The sequence below is a fragment of the Ictidomys tridecemlineatus genome, chromosome 11, assembly GCF_052094955.1.
Source record: "Ictidomys tridecemlineatus isolate mIctTri1 chromosome 11, mIctTri1.hap1, whole genome shotgun sequence".
Classification (NCBI taxonomy): domain Eukaryota; kingdom Metazoa; phylum Chordata; class Mammalia; order Rodentia; family Sciuridae; genus Ictidomys; species Ictidomys tridecemlineatus.
Window position 1 is genome coordinate 73,316,020 of NC_135487.1, and position 18,052 is coordinate 73,334,071.

At 40.5% G+C, this 18,052-nt stretch overlaps 1 protein-coding gene across 4 annotated transcripts in view; it reads left to right on the top strand.

The window, feature by feature from the left end:
- Positions 1-8,219: 8,219 nt before the first annotated feature.
- Lrrc8d (leucine rich repeat containing 8 VRAC subunit D) overlaps positions 8,220-18,052 on the top strand; it is a 112,636-nt gene continuing 102,803 nt past the window's right edge. For 2 of the 4 annotated variants that reach the window (XM_078026694.1, XM_078026690.1), the window contains exon 1: positions 8,220-8,367. The gene's annotated coding sequence lies outside the window, so the exon portion shown is untranslated. Of the gene's footprint in view, positions 8,368-8,684; positions 8,813-9,117; positions 9,258-18,052 lie in introns of those variants that run through there. The other 2 variants (XM_013359736.4, XM_021728038.3) reach the window with 2 other exon arrangements.

Sequence of the window (18,052 nt, forward strand, 5' to 3'; positions counted from 1 at the left end):
AGATCTGACCTCTTGGGGCTGGAGAGGATGGGCAACTCCGATTCAGATGGGAAAGCAACTTTGCCTTTCCCCTGCCTTTTTTGTTTTATCAGGGTCCCCAACAACATGGATGGTGCCTTCTCACATTGGGTGAGGGCAGATGTTCGTTATTCAGATCACTGATTCAAATGTCAATTTCTTCCAGAGACATACCCAGAAATAATGCTTTATCAGTCATCTGGGTATCCCCTAACCCAGTCAAGTTAACACATAGATTAAGCAACACTTGCCTGTGGCTAAGGCTCCCTGCCTGAGCTGTGCAAGGGCAACAACTTCAAGAATGATCAGAATGAAAACAGGAAACTCCATATGCTAGAGGTCTGCATTGCCCAAAGAGCAGCTTACAGTAGGAAAGTGCTGACTTTAAGGTTCATGACTGCAACCTCCCCATCTAAACTTTATTTTCACACCCTTGCCAGATCATGTGGCTGGCTGTGAGGCACTACCAGATAAAGTTTCAAACGATGCTCAGACACCACAACCCTTTAAACTCAGAACACTGGAATTTACCCATGAGAAAGAAACCCCCGCAGGCGGGCTTTTCTCTTCCTGTGGTCTCTTCCTGTTGTCTAACTCCAGCACTGCTCAGCCTCCTCTTGACATTTCAGATTTCTGGCTCCCTCATCTTCTCTTCCCACAGTCAAGAGCTGTGAGGAGCTACCCCAGCCCAGTGAGTTCCGTGTGGATTTTTAAATATTCAACTCACCAGTTGAAAACAACAATCACTCTTCCTCTTTCCATATGACCGTACAAATTAGCCTGCTCTGGTGCCTCTTTAAGAATTTCCCAATTCCTTTTTATGATTATTTTTCTACGGATTTTTGTGCCATTTCAACATTCAAATTGGCAAAACTATAATTAAGACTACCACTCGCTATTTTATGTCACATCTGTGTTCTTTCATTCTCACTCAAACCTTTTATTTAGCCAGATTAGAATACATAGCAACCTCACTGCACAACGTGACAGTTTTAAAGTAAATAATGTTAGGGGGGAAAAAATGAATGTTTAATCTACTCCAACTTATTCTTTTCACTCTTATGTTACTTTGCTTAAATATTTTCCTCAATAAGAATATAATTTAGGACTTTGGAATTACTGTTTTGTAATTTTGTCTGCTGGTTAATTCAGATAGATTATTTTCCCTCAAGGGAGACTAGGAAAATGGTAATGTTTGCCACTAGGTTTCTTCTCTTGCCATGTAAAATACTAGGTGCTATTTTAGGGACAGTTATGATTTAAAAACTGAATATGAATGCATTTTCTCAATTAACAACTATTCAGGGAAGAGCATGGTATGGAAAATTCTCTTCCTGAGAAAATTTTTTTGATGTTTGCTATTGATTAGAAACCTAAAATTAATTCATTAATTCGTTAACAATTGCTGACTTTTCCCTATATGCAAAACATTTTTCAAATTATATGGGGCATACAAGTAAGCAAAACAGATAAAATTTTCTATCTACAAATGTCGTATATTCTAGCAGGGAGAGATAAGCTATAAAAAAAAAAAACAAAAAAAAAAAACATAGCAAGTGCAGGGCCTGGATGTGCATGTCTGTAATTCTAGTGGCTCTGGAGGCTGAGGCCAGAGGATCACAAGTTCAAAAGCAGACTCAGCAGCTTAGCAAGACTCTAAGCAACTTAGTGAGAGAGATCCTGACTTGAAATAAAAATTTAAAAGGGCTAGAGATGTGGCTCAGTGGTTTGAAGTGCCCCTGGGTTCAATTCCTAGTACAAAACAAAACCAAAAAACAAAAACAAACAAAAAAATCCTAGAGTGTGCTTACAAAAACTAAAATGGCTATGACATTACTAGTTGACTTAATCTTATGGGATCACTGTCAGTGGTCTGTTGTTGCCCCAAACAATGTTATAGCTTTATACCACTTATAAGACTATATTAAAAGGTAGAGCCAACTGGATTTCATGACTATTGAGATGTGGATCGCAAGAGAAAGAGTCAAGGATAACGCCAGATCTTTTAGCCCAAGCAAGCCCAAGGACAAAATTGCCATTTAGATAGGAAGAAAACTGTGGGACGCACAGGCAGAAACCACGAGTTCAGTTTTGATTATTTTAATTTTGAGATACCTATAAGATGTCTAAGTGGAATAAACCAACTGGAAGCATAAATTGAAGCTCAGGAGAAGGACGGAGAACTGGAGATAGAAACATGGAGTTGGCCTAAAGAGGGAATTCAAAGCTCTATAACTGGACAGGCTTATTGAAGGGAGTGAAATTCATATTTGAAATTCATACTCATATTTGGTGTTGTGGAAGGCTGCAGAAGGCAGACCACTAAAGAGGTAGGAGTGCTCAATGGTGTGAGATGCTGCTGAGGGGTCATTTAAGGACCAAGAATTGCTCACTGTATTTAGCAAAGTGGAAGTTTTCAATTACCTTGGCAAGATCAGCTTCAGTGATACTTTGAGAGTAAAAACCCTGATTTAATTGAGTTTAAGAGGAAAAAGGAAGATAGGAATTGGAGACAATAAGTGCAGACAAATTTTTTGGCATGCTGAAATGCAAAAGTCAGAAGAGAAATGGGGTAGAGAAGGCAAGGTCAAAAGAAATTTTATTACTTTAAATAAGAGACAATGGGCTGGGGATATGGCTTCATGATAGAGCACTTGCTTCACACATGTGAGGCCCTGAATTGAATCCCCAGCACTGCAAAAACAAACAAACAAAATGAGATACAGTCAGTTACAAGGCTGAGACAAGAAGATCCCAAGTCCAAGACCAGCCTCAGCAACTTAGAGAGACCGTGTTGCAAAATAATAATAATTAAAAAAAAAACATAAAGGACTGAGGATGTAGCTCAATGGTTGAGTGCTTCTGGGTTGAACCCGAAGTACCTCCTCAACAAGAGAAAGAGAAATAGCCTCATTTTTTTTTTTTTAAAGGTGATGGTAAGAACCCATTGGAAAGAGAAAATACACAGTCGAGTAGAGAGTGGACAACTGCTGCAGTTATCCATGGAGACTGGATGAATTCTAGTGCAAGTGCAATAACCAGCTTTTGATAAGCACATGGACAGTTTATTCATAGTCGTAGCAGGCAGGAAAGCAGAGTATGGGCATACAGATTTGCAGGAAGTTGAATTTGGTGTCTCTATACACTTTCTTTTTATTTTTTCTTAATTTAGTGTTCAGGGGATATTTAATTCTACCAATGAAGAAGCAGGAACCTGCTCACCTAGATAGGCAATCTGAATTTTACCACTCTAAGAATCTATTTGAGAAAGCATGGATTCACTCCTTTCTTCTCATTCTGGTTAAGAATGTACCCTTAGTTTTTCTAGCTTAGATTATACCAACTTATTTCTAACTAGAGAAGTTTGACAATTTCCTTCCTCTTTGGACTTTATGTTTTGTCATATTTTCATGGGAAATTACCCCACACACTCTACCCAGTTCTATTTCTTCACAGTTTCTCCTCCATCCACCTGCTTTTCTCTACTCTGGTCTCCATCATTTTGCTTTCCTCAGGTGTGAATAAGGGAGACAATTTGCTTCCTATCTCCAGGCTAAGAGTTTATATAAATCTAAGAAGCAACATGGTTTTAATTCTTCTAAAGAGACAATAGGAGTGAGAAGAAAGTTAGAAGTTGCACAAGGGAGGAAAGAAGATGAGAAGAATCTGCTTTATTATTTGCCTAGTTGAGCTCCTGCTAGTAATTCAAAGCATTCTACGTGTATTTCTTGCCCTTTTAAAATATGAAGGTGCTCTAGATATTGCACATTATGTTAGCTATGGTATTAGTAGAGTCATAATAGATTCATGTGGCACACTTATCATATGTGGACATAATTATAATAGGTAATACTTAATGAGCTGTAAATATATTTTCAGGCACTTGGCTAAGTCCTTTCCATATATTATTTCATTTAACCATTGCATTTATACTAACCTGAGATATGTACTATTATCCCATTGTAGAGATGAATAAACTAAGAGAGATGAGAGTAAGAGAGAGAACAATTTAAAATCCTTCAACATTAATAACAGTTTTTAAGCAAATATATTCTAAATTTATTTGTGTAAGGTTGGCCGGTATATCTAGCTTTAGCCTCTTTAGCCTCTTTGCCTCAGGGCTATTTCTCACTTTATGAAGAAGTCATTGTGATATTATTAATAAGCTACCCCAGTGTATCTGGGACCAATTTATAAACTTGATTTCTGCACAATCTTCAAAATGTTAATAAATTATTGACATTTATATTGCTTATCATATATTAGCAACTCTACTAGGTAATAGAAAAAGAAAGGATGCAAAATTATTCCTTCAAGGAGTTCTGTTTCTTCTCTACTAGAAATGTCAATTATTCATTAATTCATTCAATAAGTATTAATGAGAATCTTCAAGCATGTTAACTGCTATATAGAGTTCATGTAAGCACAAATCAACTTAGAATTATAATACTTGGAAAAAGAAGATGTGTAAATAATGGTCTTTATAATACATGGTTCTTTTAAACAGGTCTATGATTAAGTGCTTGGACTTTGACAGCAAGGCTGCTAGAATTAAAAGTCTAGCTCTTCCACCTAAAGGCTGTGCGATCTTGACTATTTCCAAAACCTAAGCCTTGGTTTGCCATCTACAGATTGAAGATACTTACTATCTATCTCATATTGTCACTATGAAGATTGAAAATGACACAAGTATTTAGAACAATGTGTGTGTATACTAGTTGTGTAACCACTGTGTATTAGCTATTGTTATTTTTCCTGGTACAGATTTACCATGTGCAGTAACAGTTACTAATACCTGACTATAACAACTCAGTAAAGGACAGTAGTGCTCCATAAATTTTTGTAAATTAGATCTTCCTCGAAGATTCATTGTATTTCCTACACCCCTACCCCTATAGAAATGTCTGCATAGCCTCAAATCCCTTTTCTACCACATTTCTTAATTTTGAACCCAAAGTCAGACCAATTATTTTCCTTTGTTGCCTATTTCCTTATAGTTTTGCTTACGTAAAAGGGAGAGGTGACGGGTTTTTTTTATACTTTTTGTTTTTACATCTTAAACTATTAGAGATATTTTTCATTATTTGCTATGGCAGTTTTTTCCCCCAATGCTGGGGCTCCAACCTAGTGCTCCCATATGCTACACACCCCTAATCCCAATGATAGAGTTCAAAATAACTTTATATCTGCTATAGTCAGAATCCTTGTGTCCCCCCAAAATTTATTTGTTGAAATCCTGACTCCAAAAGTGATGACCTTGGGAGGTCATGAAGACATATCTCTCAGGAATGGGATTAGTGCCCTTACAAAAAAGGCCTAAGAAAGACCCACGCACACCTTCAACTTTGTGAGGACAGAAGTGAAAAGGCACCCTCTATGAACCAGTCTGCCAGTGCTTTAATCTTGGACTTTCTAGCCTCCAGAACTGTAATAAATTTCTGTTGTTTCTTAGCCAACCAGTTTACAGTATTTGTATAGCACACTGTAAAGCTAATGTCTTAAGTGACTTTTATTATGTTTCTGATTATCAAAATAATATTTGCTCAACATAAAAACAATTGGAATATACACAACTTGGTAACAGAAAGTGAAAGGCCCTAGTAATCCTGCATCCAGAAGCAACCACTATTAATAGCTTGTCATATATGCTTCCAGATTTCTTCTAGGCTACAGTAACTATACATTTTAATACAAAAACAATGAGATCATACTCCTCAAATGATTCTACAGTGTCTTTCTTTACATCTACAAATTTTGGACATCCTTCCATGCAGGTCAAAGTGAATCTATCTTATTTTTGTTAATGGTAATTGAAGGCATCCTACAGATCTTGTATAATTTGCTTAAATAGTTATCTACTGGGATTTACTAAGATTTTTACACCATTACATGTTTCTACTATTATGAACAATATGCGGTAAACACACTTGAACATTTATTTTTGTACAAATATTTTTATGTATTTTTTTTGCACAAATACTCTCAACATATAAATTCCTAGATGTGGAATTGCCTGTTCAAAAATAACACACATACTTTATTATTATTATCATCACCATCATTATTTGTACTGGAGATTGAACCTAGGGACACTTTATCACTGAACTACATCCCCAGGCCTTTATATTTTTTGAGACAAGATCTTGTTAAGTTGCTGAGGCTGGCCTTGAACTTGTGATCCTCCTGCCTTATCCTCCCAAGTCACTGGGATTACAAGCATGTGTCACCACATCTAATTAAAATACACATACTTCATTGACAATTCCCAAATTGTCTTCTTAAAAGGATTTGTCCAATTTACCTTCACATTCATAATGTGTGAGAATGCCTGTTTTCGACTGCTCTTCTTTCTTTCTTTTGAGATGGGGTCTCACTATGTTGCCCAAGCTGGATTCAAACTCCTGGTCTCAAGTGATTTTTTCTGCTTCAGACTCTGAAAAAGCTGGGACTACAGATGTGTGCCATCTTGCCTAGTTATACTTGAATGTTTTCTGAATATAATCTTTTCTTTTCTCAATTTATACCAGTTTTGAATCCTTCCCCCTTTCTTTTTCCAAGTCTGGAGTCACAGTTTAAAACCCAGGGAAGATTGAAGAAAGTAGCAAAATAAAGGAGAGTATTTTCACCAACAGCAAAATATTCTAAACTAACTATAATAGTGAGGATTGTTAAATCAAAACATCACATCACTAGTTAACAGTTTTAAAACTGCTCTAAGCTTTCAGAACAGTAAACCTGAGACTGTAATTAGATCACTTGCTATACACCCACTGCCCATGAACTTCCTCTTTGGCAGTGAGCATGGAATAGGAGAGGCTATTGGTATGAGGATTAGAAAAGAAAGGGAGAAAGCAAAAGGAGGGCAGGGGGCTCCAAATCTGGTGTCATCTTGTAACTAGCCAGGGGCAGCCCCTTGTGTATTCTGGACCTCTGCTTCATGCTTCTCTCTTAAGACATTGCTCTTTACTCTTAGTGTCTGATGCCCAGATGCTCACCATCCAAGGGCGAGTGGAGTGTCACCTCCACTTTCAAACCTTTTCTGATACCCTAGAAAAAACATCTCCTCCATGCCTCACTATTTCTGACCTACACTTTCCTGACTACCTGTAACATTTTGTTTAGATTGCTTATTAAGGACATTTAGAGCTGAGTTAATGTTGGTTGAACGTTTGCTGACATGGAGAAATCTTAGCGGAGAGATGAGGCTTCCCATTGTTTCCAGAAACATACAGGTTCAGATAAAAGGAGATAATTAAGTATTGGGCCAAATCATTTATTTCGTTTCAGCCAAATACTTCCAAACTTCTTTCTCCACCTAGGAACGACTGCAAAGGAACTTCAGCCTTACGACAAAAATAAAAAGGAAAACAATCAAGTTGGAAAACACATATTATCAAAGTACAACTTTTTCACCGCCTTCTTCATATGTAAGACAATTTTCTGGTGAAAGGGACTTGTGGAAAAGGGGCAGACTGAGATGAAATAAAAATCTGACTCTTTAACATAGATTTAATTGCAGAGGCAGATCGGATGAAGCTAAGAAATCGTGTATGCGGAGATTCAGTTGAATGTGCCCCATACATATCCCAGGTAAGAATTTTCTACTTAAGAGTTGGAAGGTACTTAAATGACTTTTTATGTAATCCTGCACCCCCCAAGTCGTTTTGTCTACACAATATGCTCCATTGCAGAGAGGATGAAGCTTCCAGACCAAGCCTCGCTGCTGACAGAACAGACTGCCTGGCACCGAGCCCAGCCCAGGTGTGCATTTGATAGATTAGTATTGCGCGGATAGCGATATTCGACTGCCATTCTTCTCCGCCCCTTGCACCTGCTTGACGTTTCCCGCCAACAGTCCCCGACCCCGGACCACCTCCCTGGCTCCCTGGGGTCAGCCCGAAGGCGCCCCCTTCAGAAGCGGCAGGACCCCCGGCGGGCGCGGCAGTGCAAGCGGGGAAAGTGCTCGCAATCACATGGAGGCCCGGGCCCGCCCTATTGGCTGCGGCCGGGCCAGTCGCGACGCTCGCTGGCTGCGGTTGGTCCCAGAGCTGCAGCGCCTGCACCGGCCCGGAGTCCATGTTACGCTTTGTCTAATTCCCCTCGTTACAGAGTCATGTGCTGCTGCTCTCGTCGCCGCCGCTGCCGCCGCCCGTGGTGCCCCGGCTCCTCCGCCGCGCTTCGAGGTGGCAGCCGCGGGAGGGGCCGCGGGAGCAGGGTCCAGGGCGCCGCGCGCCTTCGCCGCTTCGGCGCGTCCCGGTGCAGCCGCCGCCCGCCGCAGGTGATGCCGCCACCTCCCGTCTCAGCATAAGCCGTGGCTCGGCGGCCGAGCTGCCTGGGCTGCCTCTTAAGGTTGGTACCCAACTCTTCGGGCCCCAAGGCTGCGAGGGAGGGCAAAGCGCAGGTGGAGCCGCGCTGGAACCCGAGCGCGCCATCCCGGCGCAGGCGTCCTGCCTCCCTGTGCGCGGCCCCGCAGCGGAGGCTGCGGTCAGGAACTCGTTCGGGGACCGGCGAGGGGTGTCAGGGGGAGAGGGCGGCTAGCGGGGAGGTGCTCCCGCCTCTGGCCGCCCAGGCCCGGGAGATTGTTCCGCTTTCGGGAGTCTGAGTGGCAGGCGCCTCGGCCGCCGGCTGTGGGCCCTGAGGGAGGCGATTTGCCGACTGCTTCCCGGCGCGCGCGCGCTCCCTTCTCCGCCTCCTTCCGCCCAATCGGAGGAGCGGGAGAGCGGGTTACAGCTCCTTAGATTCATCCGGGAGGTGGGTGTTCAGTGTCTGGCCTTGTTGGCCGGGTGCCCAGAAGGTGAGCCCTTTAACTTCTCCAGAAACGCCTCCTCTCCGCCTCCGTCCCGCGCCGGGTGGGCCGCGCTGGGAGCCCCACGGGGTGGGGTGGGGAGGTGAAGGCTCGGGCCCCGCCTCCCGCGTCTGGGGGAGGGAGCTGGGGCCGCAGGTGCACCCAACCCGCCGCGGGCCGTCTCTGGGTTGAGTACCGGTATAATCCGCTTCTAGCTTGTTTGGAAGCGTGGGCTCTTGGGAGCCCGACTTGAGCTTGAATCTTGTGCTGGTGCTTGGAAAGCAGGGAAATTGGGGTGCTTGTCCAGAGGACCATCGCCTCCAGTTAGTGGAGAGTTGATGGAGGCCACCCTTTTTTATTTGGGGTATGTCTAGCAGATAAATGAGATTTTTTTAATTAAAAAAAAAAGCCATCTGCAGTGAAGAAGAACTGCTTCAGGTCGAGGGGAGGAGAGGTAGGTCCTTGCTGGAGAGGGAGAGGTGGGGTGTGAGGTCCCACTAGTTCTCACGCAGTTGGGGCGTGTGTGGCCAAAAATGGGGAGGTAGGGTTACGGGAAAGAAAAAACAAGCACAAAGAAGAGAAGAGGGGAGAAGGAGTATGTAGGAGGTTGGCAGAGTATTGGGGAATAAATATTGGGGAGTCCTAGCCAAGTGACCCAAGAGCCACTGGGTTCTTGGGTGCTATTTCTTCGCAGATATCCTCCTCCTTGACTTGAAAAATATTTTTTCATTGGGCAAGAAAGCTGTGAGGACATACTTTTGAAGAATGTAGAAGTAAAGAGCTGACTTTTGGAAACTTTCCTTGGCAGCTTTAATAATAAAATTCCATTCAGGCAGCATTTATTGAGCACCTGTTATATGTTTTGTGCTGGACGCTGAGTCTGGACGTTTGTGGGAGTAGTGAGGGCTGTTAACTTAGTAAACAAACCAGGGCACAATCCACGTGCGGAGAATGATGGTGATTCAGATCTTTCTTCCCAAAGATTATGGTGTCTCTGCATCCTACAGACCTTTGAGAAGAATCCTGAGCCATAACCAGTAAATGGGGTCTTCAGACAGCATTTATTTTTACAGTCCATAAATACTGACTAAACGCCTACTGTCAGCTAGGTCCGGTTTAGAGTTTTTGCTTTTCTGTCTTGACAGGTATTGACTAAAACCCTGTTAAAATCCAAGTGTGATCTGGGCGTGGTGGCATATGCCTGTAATCCCACCAATTGAGAGGGCTGGAGTAGGAGGATTCCAAGTTCCAGGCAAGGCTAGCATCAGCAATTTAGCAAGGCCTTCAGCAGTTTAGCTAGACCCTGTCTGAAAAAGGCTGGTTATGTGGCTCAATGGTAGAGTGCCCCTGGGTTCAATCCCCAGCACACACACACATTCTCTCTCTCTCTCTCTCTCTCTCTCTCTCTCTCTCTCTCTCTCTCACACACACACACACACACACACACACACACACAGAATACTAGTGAGAGAAATTAAGTGGTTAAACTAAGATCTGGCAAAGTTGATTTGGAGTATTTGATTCTGCGTGGTATTTAGTTAGCTCTCTATAAAATAATAATTAGTCCATAAACCTGAAGAAAAAAAAATGACAAAAATCTTGAATTGTCATGGTTTAATTATACACTTGAACATTTTATCTTAGGTTTGTCTAGTTTTTATTGAGGGTGTGTGTGTGTGTATGTATACTTTGTTGATTGAAACTTAACGGATTAGAAGGTCGGAGAGGAAACTGTCCTCAAATAACCTGGTTCCCCCTCCCCCAGTCTCTTCCATTACCATGTGGAGTGTTGTATGATGCAACAAAGTATTGAGCCATAGTCACATCTTATTTTCTTCCTACTATTTTTCTCTAGCATTTAAAAAACTTGATCAAAACTTGGCCTTTTTTCCTCTTAATTTTAACATTGTGAAAAACTTTTTTGAAATCACTTTAGAAAATTCTAGTGTTTGTCATGTCCAAACAGTTAAATTGTTTTGTTAACCCTTCTTTGGAAGTTAGATTTGGTTCTATTCTCAGGACTGTAGACAGATTGGCACATAAAAGGGCCAAAATTTTGTCAAAACTTTTTTATTTGTCATCACATATGTTCTTGAGTTTGTAGTTTGCAAGGGATTTCACTTCTTTATATCTGGACCTGATGTCTGATATTCTCAAAAAGACCAGTTAATATTTATTATTAGCAATAAGTAGGAAACTAGAGTGGCTTCTCTGGGTACTTAAGAAAGGAGAGGATTCTTGTGGTCACAGAGATAAGACAGGTACACATGGATGACAACACAAGTAAACAATTATAGTTGTTCTACTGTTCGGGGTGGTTTGGCCCAGATGAAAATGGGAGTAGGGCATAAATCTGAATTTACTTCAATAGTCCTTAGGGATGCAGTTCTCTCAAAAGCAAGAGTGAAGGAGCACATGTTAGGAGAAGCTTTGAGGTATGTCATAGGTTAAAAGCAATAAAGTAGTGGGGCCTAGTGGTGCATGCCTGTAATCACAGTGGCTTGGGAGGCTGAGGCAGGAGGATCACAATTTCAAAGCCAGACTCAGCAATTTCAGCAATTTAGCAAGGCCTTAATAGCTACAGGAGACCCTATAAATAAAACATAAGAAAGGGGCTGGGTATGTGGCTCAGTGGTTAAGCGCCCCTCATTCCATCCCTAGTACCAAAAAAAAAAAAAAAGAAAAGAGGAAGAAGAAAAGGCAATAAAGTAGGTTTATCTGGCTGCAGCAGAAAATATGACTAATCTATTTAGTGGAAAACTTAACTACAAATCAGTGATGTTAATCATTTGCCTCAAGACCAGTGGTTCTCTACAAGGTGATTTTGCTTCCCACCAGACATTTGGCAATATCTAGAGGATTTGGGGTTTTCATAGCTAGGGGGCAGGTTCCACTGACTTTTAGGGAGTGGAGGACAATCCACAGGACAAACTCCCTCCCACCCCCACCCTCCCCCTAAATGATCTTATCCAAAATGTTGATACTGTAGAGGTTGAGAAACTACCCTAGACAGTGAATGGGATGAATGCCACAGTGGCATTCTGCAAAGTGAAGTTACATCTCAGAACAGACCTTGAAGGAGGTCTTGACTTGTGAGGAAAAATTGAGGTTAGGAAGTCAGTGTAGGTAGGATACTTCTGCTGTGCAAGTCCTAGTTGGAAGGAAGGGGCAGTTTTGAGACAGATTGCTGCTGATGAGCTGGTAAAGCAGCACAATAATTGGGATAAGTGTGGAGTCATAGACTCAGAATTGGTATTTTAGAAGCCTAATCTAACTTTTTTTTTTTTTGGTACTGGGGATTGAACCCAGGGCCTTGAGCATGCAAGGCAAGCACTCTACCAACTGGGCTATACCCCCAGCCCCACCTAATCTACCTTCTTTAGCACATTCTTTACACTTGCTAGGTAGTCTCTGTTTAAATGCCCTCAGGAACAATGAATTCTCCTTACTGGAGACTTGCCATTACATCTTTGGACTCTTTATGCTATTGTTATTATTTGAGCTGAAGACCGCCTTCTTTCAACTTCTGTTCCATTGATTCTATTCCTGTGGAGCTTCCCAATTCCACAAGACAGCCCTTTGAAGACAGTATCAAGTCTCCTTCCCCTTAATTAGCTTTTCTTATGTAAAATGGTCCTAATTCTTGTCACAGAGGACATGGTTTCTAGATGGTCTGCTCAGTTTGTCAACATCTCTCGTGGACAGTCTGGAATTGAATAAAGTAATTGAGACATGACTGGCCAGGAAAGAGCACAGTGGGTTAACCGTTCCCAGAAACCTAGACATAAATGTCTGCTTACTATGGTTTAAATTGACAACTGCCTTCCCCCACAAGTTGCACCTAGTACAGATACAGGTATAAGTTATTGATAATAAGTTAAAATACCCAGATATATGTTGTATGAACTGTTGCATCCTGCATTCATTGGGCAACAAGTTTTGGGAAGTTGAGTATTGTTCCTTTTCAGTGTTATCCAATTTATTTCAGTCAAGTCTTCAAGATTTTTGAATTTTGGTTCTAATTCTGTCCAAAAGAAGTGGAGGCTGGGTGTGGTGGTGCATGCCTGTTAACCTAGCAACTGCAGAGCCTGGACAGGAAGATCACAAGTTCAAAGCCAGCTTCAGTAACTTAGCAAGGCCCTAAGCAACCTGGTGAGACCCTATGTCAAAAGAAAAAAATTATAAAAGGGCCGTGGATGTGACTCAGTGGTTAAGCGCCCCTGAGTTAAATCCTTGGTAACTACCCCCTCAAAAAGAAGTAGGAGAATGGCTTTGCTGAAAACTTTGCAGTCAACTCATAGTATGTGAAACCTGATAGGCTGGAGCACTGCTGGTCCTGTTTGAGATTTGGGAGTTGCTGAGTGATGGAGGTGAGTTCCAAAAGTCCTTAATTTGGAGGCTTCTGAGAAATCTGTTTTTGTGGTGGAGCTACGATGCATTTAGCTACCATGCGTTTAGTGATGCATTTAGTGATGCTTGCACCTGAGATGCCATTTTGAAATTGTTTGAGTCTACTGCAGGTTTCTGAAGTCTGTACTCCCTTGTCCGGGGTCTTTGTAATTCTACTTGGACATCTGGAAGAGAGATTTTTTTTTTAAACAATTCATATATATATATATATTTTAGTTAGAAACAATACTTTTATTTATTTATTTATTTTTATGTGGTGCTGGGGATCAAACCCAGCACCTTGCTCATGCTAGGCGAGCACTCTACTGCTGAGCCACAACTCCCATCCCCTGGAAGAGAGATTTTAATGTTTTATGCAAATCTGAAAAAACTTGCCAAAACAGTTGCTTTTGAAATTTGTGAGAGGTAGAGAGGAAAACTGGCAAAACCAGGTGTGCACTTGGTTCCCACTCAGGCTGAGCTTTGTTTTCTTTTTGCTGATATGCTCAGAATACTTAATAACAGCTTTACACTGAGGGAAGGGGAAAGGATTGAAGCTTAGAAACAAATCTTTTTCCAGAGCTGGACTTTAACTCATCATTGGTTTTACTCATCTTCACTAAGGAGACATTAGGAATTATCATTCCCAGAGGTCCTTCGAGTCAGGCAGGTAAGAAATCCCTTGTAATTTAATGCCAGATTCTCCAAATGCTCTAGATCTATCCAACAAACTACATTTAATTGAACTCCTTGGTGACTATCCCACAGGATTGAAGGAGTGCTAGCATAAAATTCCAAATCTTAGATCCAATACATAACAGCCCCCTTTTTAGAAATGTCCATTGTTGGGGGCTGGGGTTATAACTCAGTGGTAGAGTGCTTGCCTAGCATGTGTGAGGCACTGGGTTCAATCCTCAGCACCATATTAAAAAAAAAAAGTATTACGTCCATCTACAACTAAAATAAATAATTAACAAATAAATAAGAGAACTGTCCATTCTACTCGATTCCTTGTTGGTGATCAAATCTGTCTTGATGGTTCATTCTGCTGGGTCTCACTTCTGTGCTAGGCCCCGTGGGAACCCTGCCTCTATCCTCTGGAGGTGAAGGATATTCCTATGAGAAGAAGGGATGTTTTATGAATATATGAGTATGAGGAGGTTTCTTCAGGAGGAAAATAGCCAAAACTCTTTAGATATTATCCTGCAGTTTCAGAGACTGTGTCAAAATTGAAATTACCTTGGGGGACTGGCTTAGTGGTAAGAGCGCTTGCGTAGCATGTGTGAGGCACTTGGTTCAATTCTCAGCCCTGCATATAAATAAATGAATAAAATAAAGATCCATCAATGTCTAAAAATATATATTTAAAAAAATTGAAGTCACCTTGGAACTAAGGATATATACCATTGCATCATTTTTTTAATAGAAAGGTAGAATATTATAGCTGCAAGGGATAAACCTTTGAATTTTATAAATGAAAATATCCAGGCACAAGGAGGTGACCTGATTAATTTAAGTTCATACTAATCATTTCAGAGTGGGCATTAGAATCTGTCTGCCTTAAAAAAAAAAAAAAAAAAAAGTTTAAAGAATTCTCTACTTGAGGTGTGTAAACATGAGGTCCCTCAGGTCTTATTTACATAATTGAACCAAACGAAGGAGCACACAGTGGAATTTCTACTTTTACAGATGACAGTAAGCTTTTCTGGATTATGAAATATCTAACCAATAGGGATTTGCTCCAGGGAAACTACACTAGGATGCATTAGTCATCAGAAGATTTGTAGGTGCATTTCTTTGTGGGCAAATACAAGGTCAAGTATTAAGGGGATATTAGGAAATTCCGTAGGATGGTGTTTTGTTGAGAAAACTCGGGGAAGGGCTCTGAAAATACTTTCACAATGTTGTCTCAACTTGTTGAGGAGAAAATGGACAGGAAATGCTAATCTTCACCAAAAAGATTTGGAAAAAACAGAAAACATAGTCTAATTCAGTTTCCGTTGTACTGTGTTCAAAGTCATGGGCATTTCAGCTTAGGAAAGACTAATGTAATACCTTGAAGATTTGGATGTTCCTGCTGGAATGTAAGCTCCACAGGACAAGATCCATGCCCGTGTATTTCTCAGATAAAAACATTAGCATTTCCAATATCTGGAAGTAGTCAGCTAAGATGATATTGCCCCTGAAACTGCCAGGTTAGGGACACAGGAAGCCTTCTGATTGTTCACTGAATTCCAGTAAACCTGAATTATGGCATTTTAATTGCCTGCCTCCTTGTCTCCATGTTCTTTAATATTCTTGTCAGTGTGGTGAAGGTAGGGACCTATCTGTCTTTTTCTCCTCTGGTTTTCTAATGCCATACACGGTACTCTCTCCCTTAGTATCTGTTACCTAAATAAATGAAAATGTTTATTTTAAAGCTTTGTAAGACATGAATTCAGGATGAATGCAATTGGTACCATATTGGTACCAATTCTTTTGAACAATGAGTGGTGTCAAACTCAGTCTGGGGATTATTTTTAAAATATATATTCCAGACCCTTCCCCATGCCTGTGAAATCAGAATGAATCTCTGGAGATTCTGAAATTCTGGAGGCAGAGTTTTGTTTTGAAAAAAGTCCTTTTTCTTTCCAAATGATTCTGATATCCATCTAAAGCTGAAAACCAACATCTTTATATTGTTGTGCCAAAAGGCTACACAGTGACTGAAAACACCTTTAAAAAGGTGTTGAGACACTTGTGGCTGACAGTCCCATGAAGGGTTATTAAGACAAACAAGGAGTTTGAAGGAGGCATCAGATTCCTTAGAGGATGCTGATTATGATAGCAGGTGGTCCACAGTATGGCCCTTGGTGCCTCCATGAGACAGTGTGGCCTTGATGGGATGGCAATTCTCAGTCCGTCCGTTCTTGAGTTTGTGACCATAGGGAAATCTTCAGAGCACTGGAAATTCTAACTTTTGATTTCATAGGCCAGTAAAATTTTAGAAGAGAGACTGTCATAAAATTGCCAGGTTAAAACTTGACCAAGAAATAACACCAAAAATAACACCAAACCCACCCACAGTGAGCCCATGAGGATAGTTTCACCAGCCTGTGGAATAATGAGAATAATAAATATGATGCAACAAGCTTTTCAGTTTAAATTTCAATGCTAAGTTTATTCAATTTAAAGGTTTTTTTTGTTTCTTTTTTTTTTTTTTAAATATTGGATTGTCCTTTCTACTTTGAGGGGTTTTTTTTGTTTGTTTTTTTTTTTTTTTTTTACTTTTGTGAAAGGATGGTGATTGTTTGATTTTTGGTGTTGTTTCTTGGTCAAGTTTTAACCTGGCAATTTTATGACAGTCTCGTTTCTAAAATTTTTCTGGCCTACGAAATCAGAAGTTTGAGAATTTCCACTGTTCTGAGGATTTCAAGATGTTTATTTCCTCCCTTGACACCTGCTATTGGAAGAGGCTCACAGATATGGTGCTGGATTCCATTAAAAGCATTTCTTTTCATAAAGAGGTCCCCCCACCCCACCCCTCTGTTTGCTGGCAATAGTTAGGAACATTGTCAGAGGAGGGTTCATTCTCCCAGCAATGCACAAATCCTATTGCTGAATGTTAACATCAACAGACATCAAGAACTGCAGTGAATTCTACAGAGCAGGGAGAAGAGGATGTGCCAGACACCCTTCTCTCTCTGCTGGTGGCCAGAAAGCCACCTCTAGTTCTCACTCTGAAGATGGAACAGAAGGCATCAGTCAAAGTTCTTTTCACTGATTGTTCCCAACCTAATTCTAAGAAATGTTAGAAAATTGATTCATGGCAAAATGACCCTCTTGATGCTTGGAATAGCATCCTATTGAATGAGCTTTGAAAATCAGTTTATACAAAACTTATATGATCCAGAAGTAGTTGTACAATTTATAGGACACCCAAAGTTCTCAGTAATAATAATTCATTGATTGTCTTAACCTATGCCTTGTAATATACATTCATTCTCATTTAATCCTTAAAACAATCTTAAGTGAAAGGAGAACTAATTCCCTCTGTATAGATGTAATGGTGAGGCTGGGGGGGAGGTTATGTAATTTGCAAAAATACCACATACACATGGTGGAGGTAGAAGTTGAAACCAGGCTTGTTTTATTTAAAAGCTTGTTTTCATATGCACTGTACTTTGCCTTTTCAATTCTTTACTATGTCTCTGTATTTATAATTCTGATACTATTTCTGCTAAATAAAAAAGTGATCAGATTTTGAGGTGGAAAGGAACTGCAAGGCTCATCTAGTTCCTGCTTCTTATTTGAAGGGTGTGGTGGTCCTGGTGCCCCGGTGTTCAGGTCTCCAGGCCACTGTTCTTTTCGTCCCACGGTGGCTTTAGAAAACACAACACTTGGGTGACTTGAGAGCTAGTTTTAAATCACTTAATTGTTTTGGTGTTTTCTATAACCTTTTTTTTAATCATGTACTGATGATAGAAATGCCACAGTAGTACACATTAAGCACCTTTCTCTTAGTTAGATTGACCCTATAGCAACTAAATATATTATGTAAATATATAGCTGATTGCTAAGGAGTCAAAGCTGAATGCATGCTCTAATAAATATATGTAATAAAACAATCATTTCCTGTATCCTCAAAGTAAAAAAATGAATGAATGAATAAATATTCATATATCAGAGTGTTCATTTATGTATTTATTATACTCTAATAATTTCAGTGCAATAAATTCATTTGGTTGAATTTTCTACTTTTAACAGTTCTATTTTTCACATTAATATTTAGCTAATAATAAAGTGTAAACTGAGAAGTTGTAGGTTCAAATCTTTGCGTAATACACTCCCGTTCTATACACACACACACACACACACACA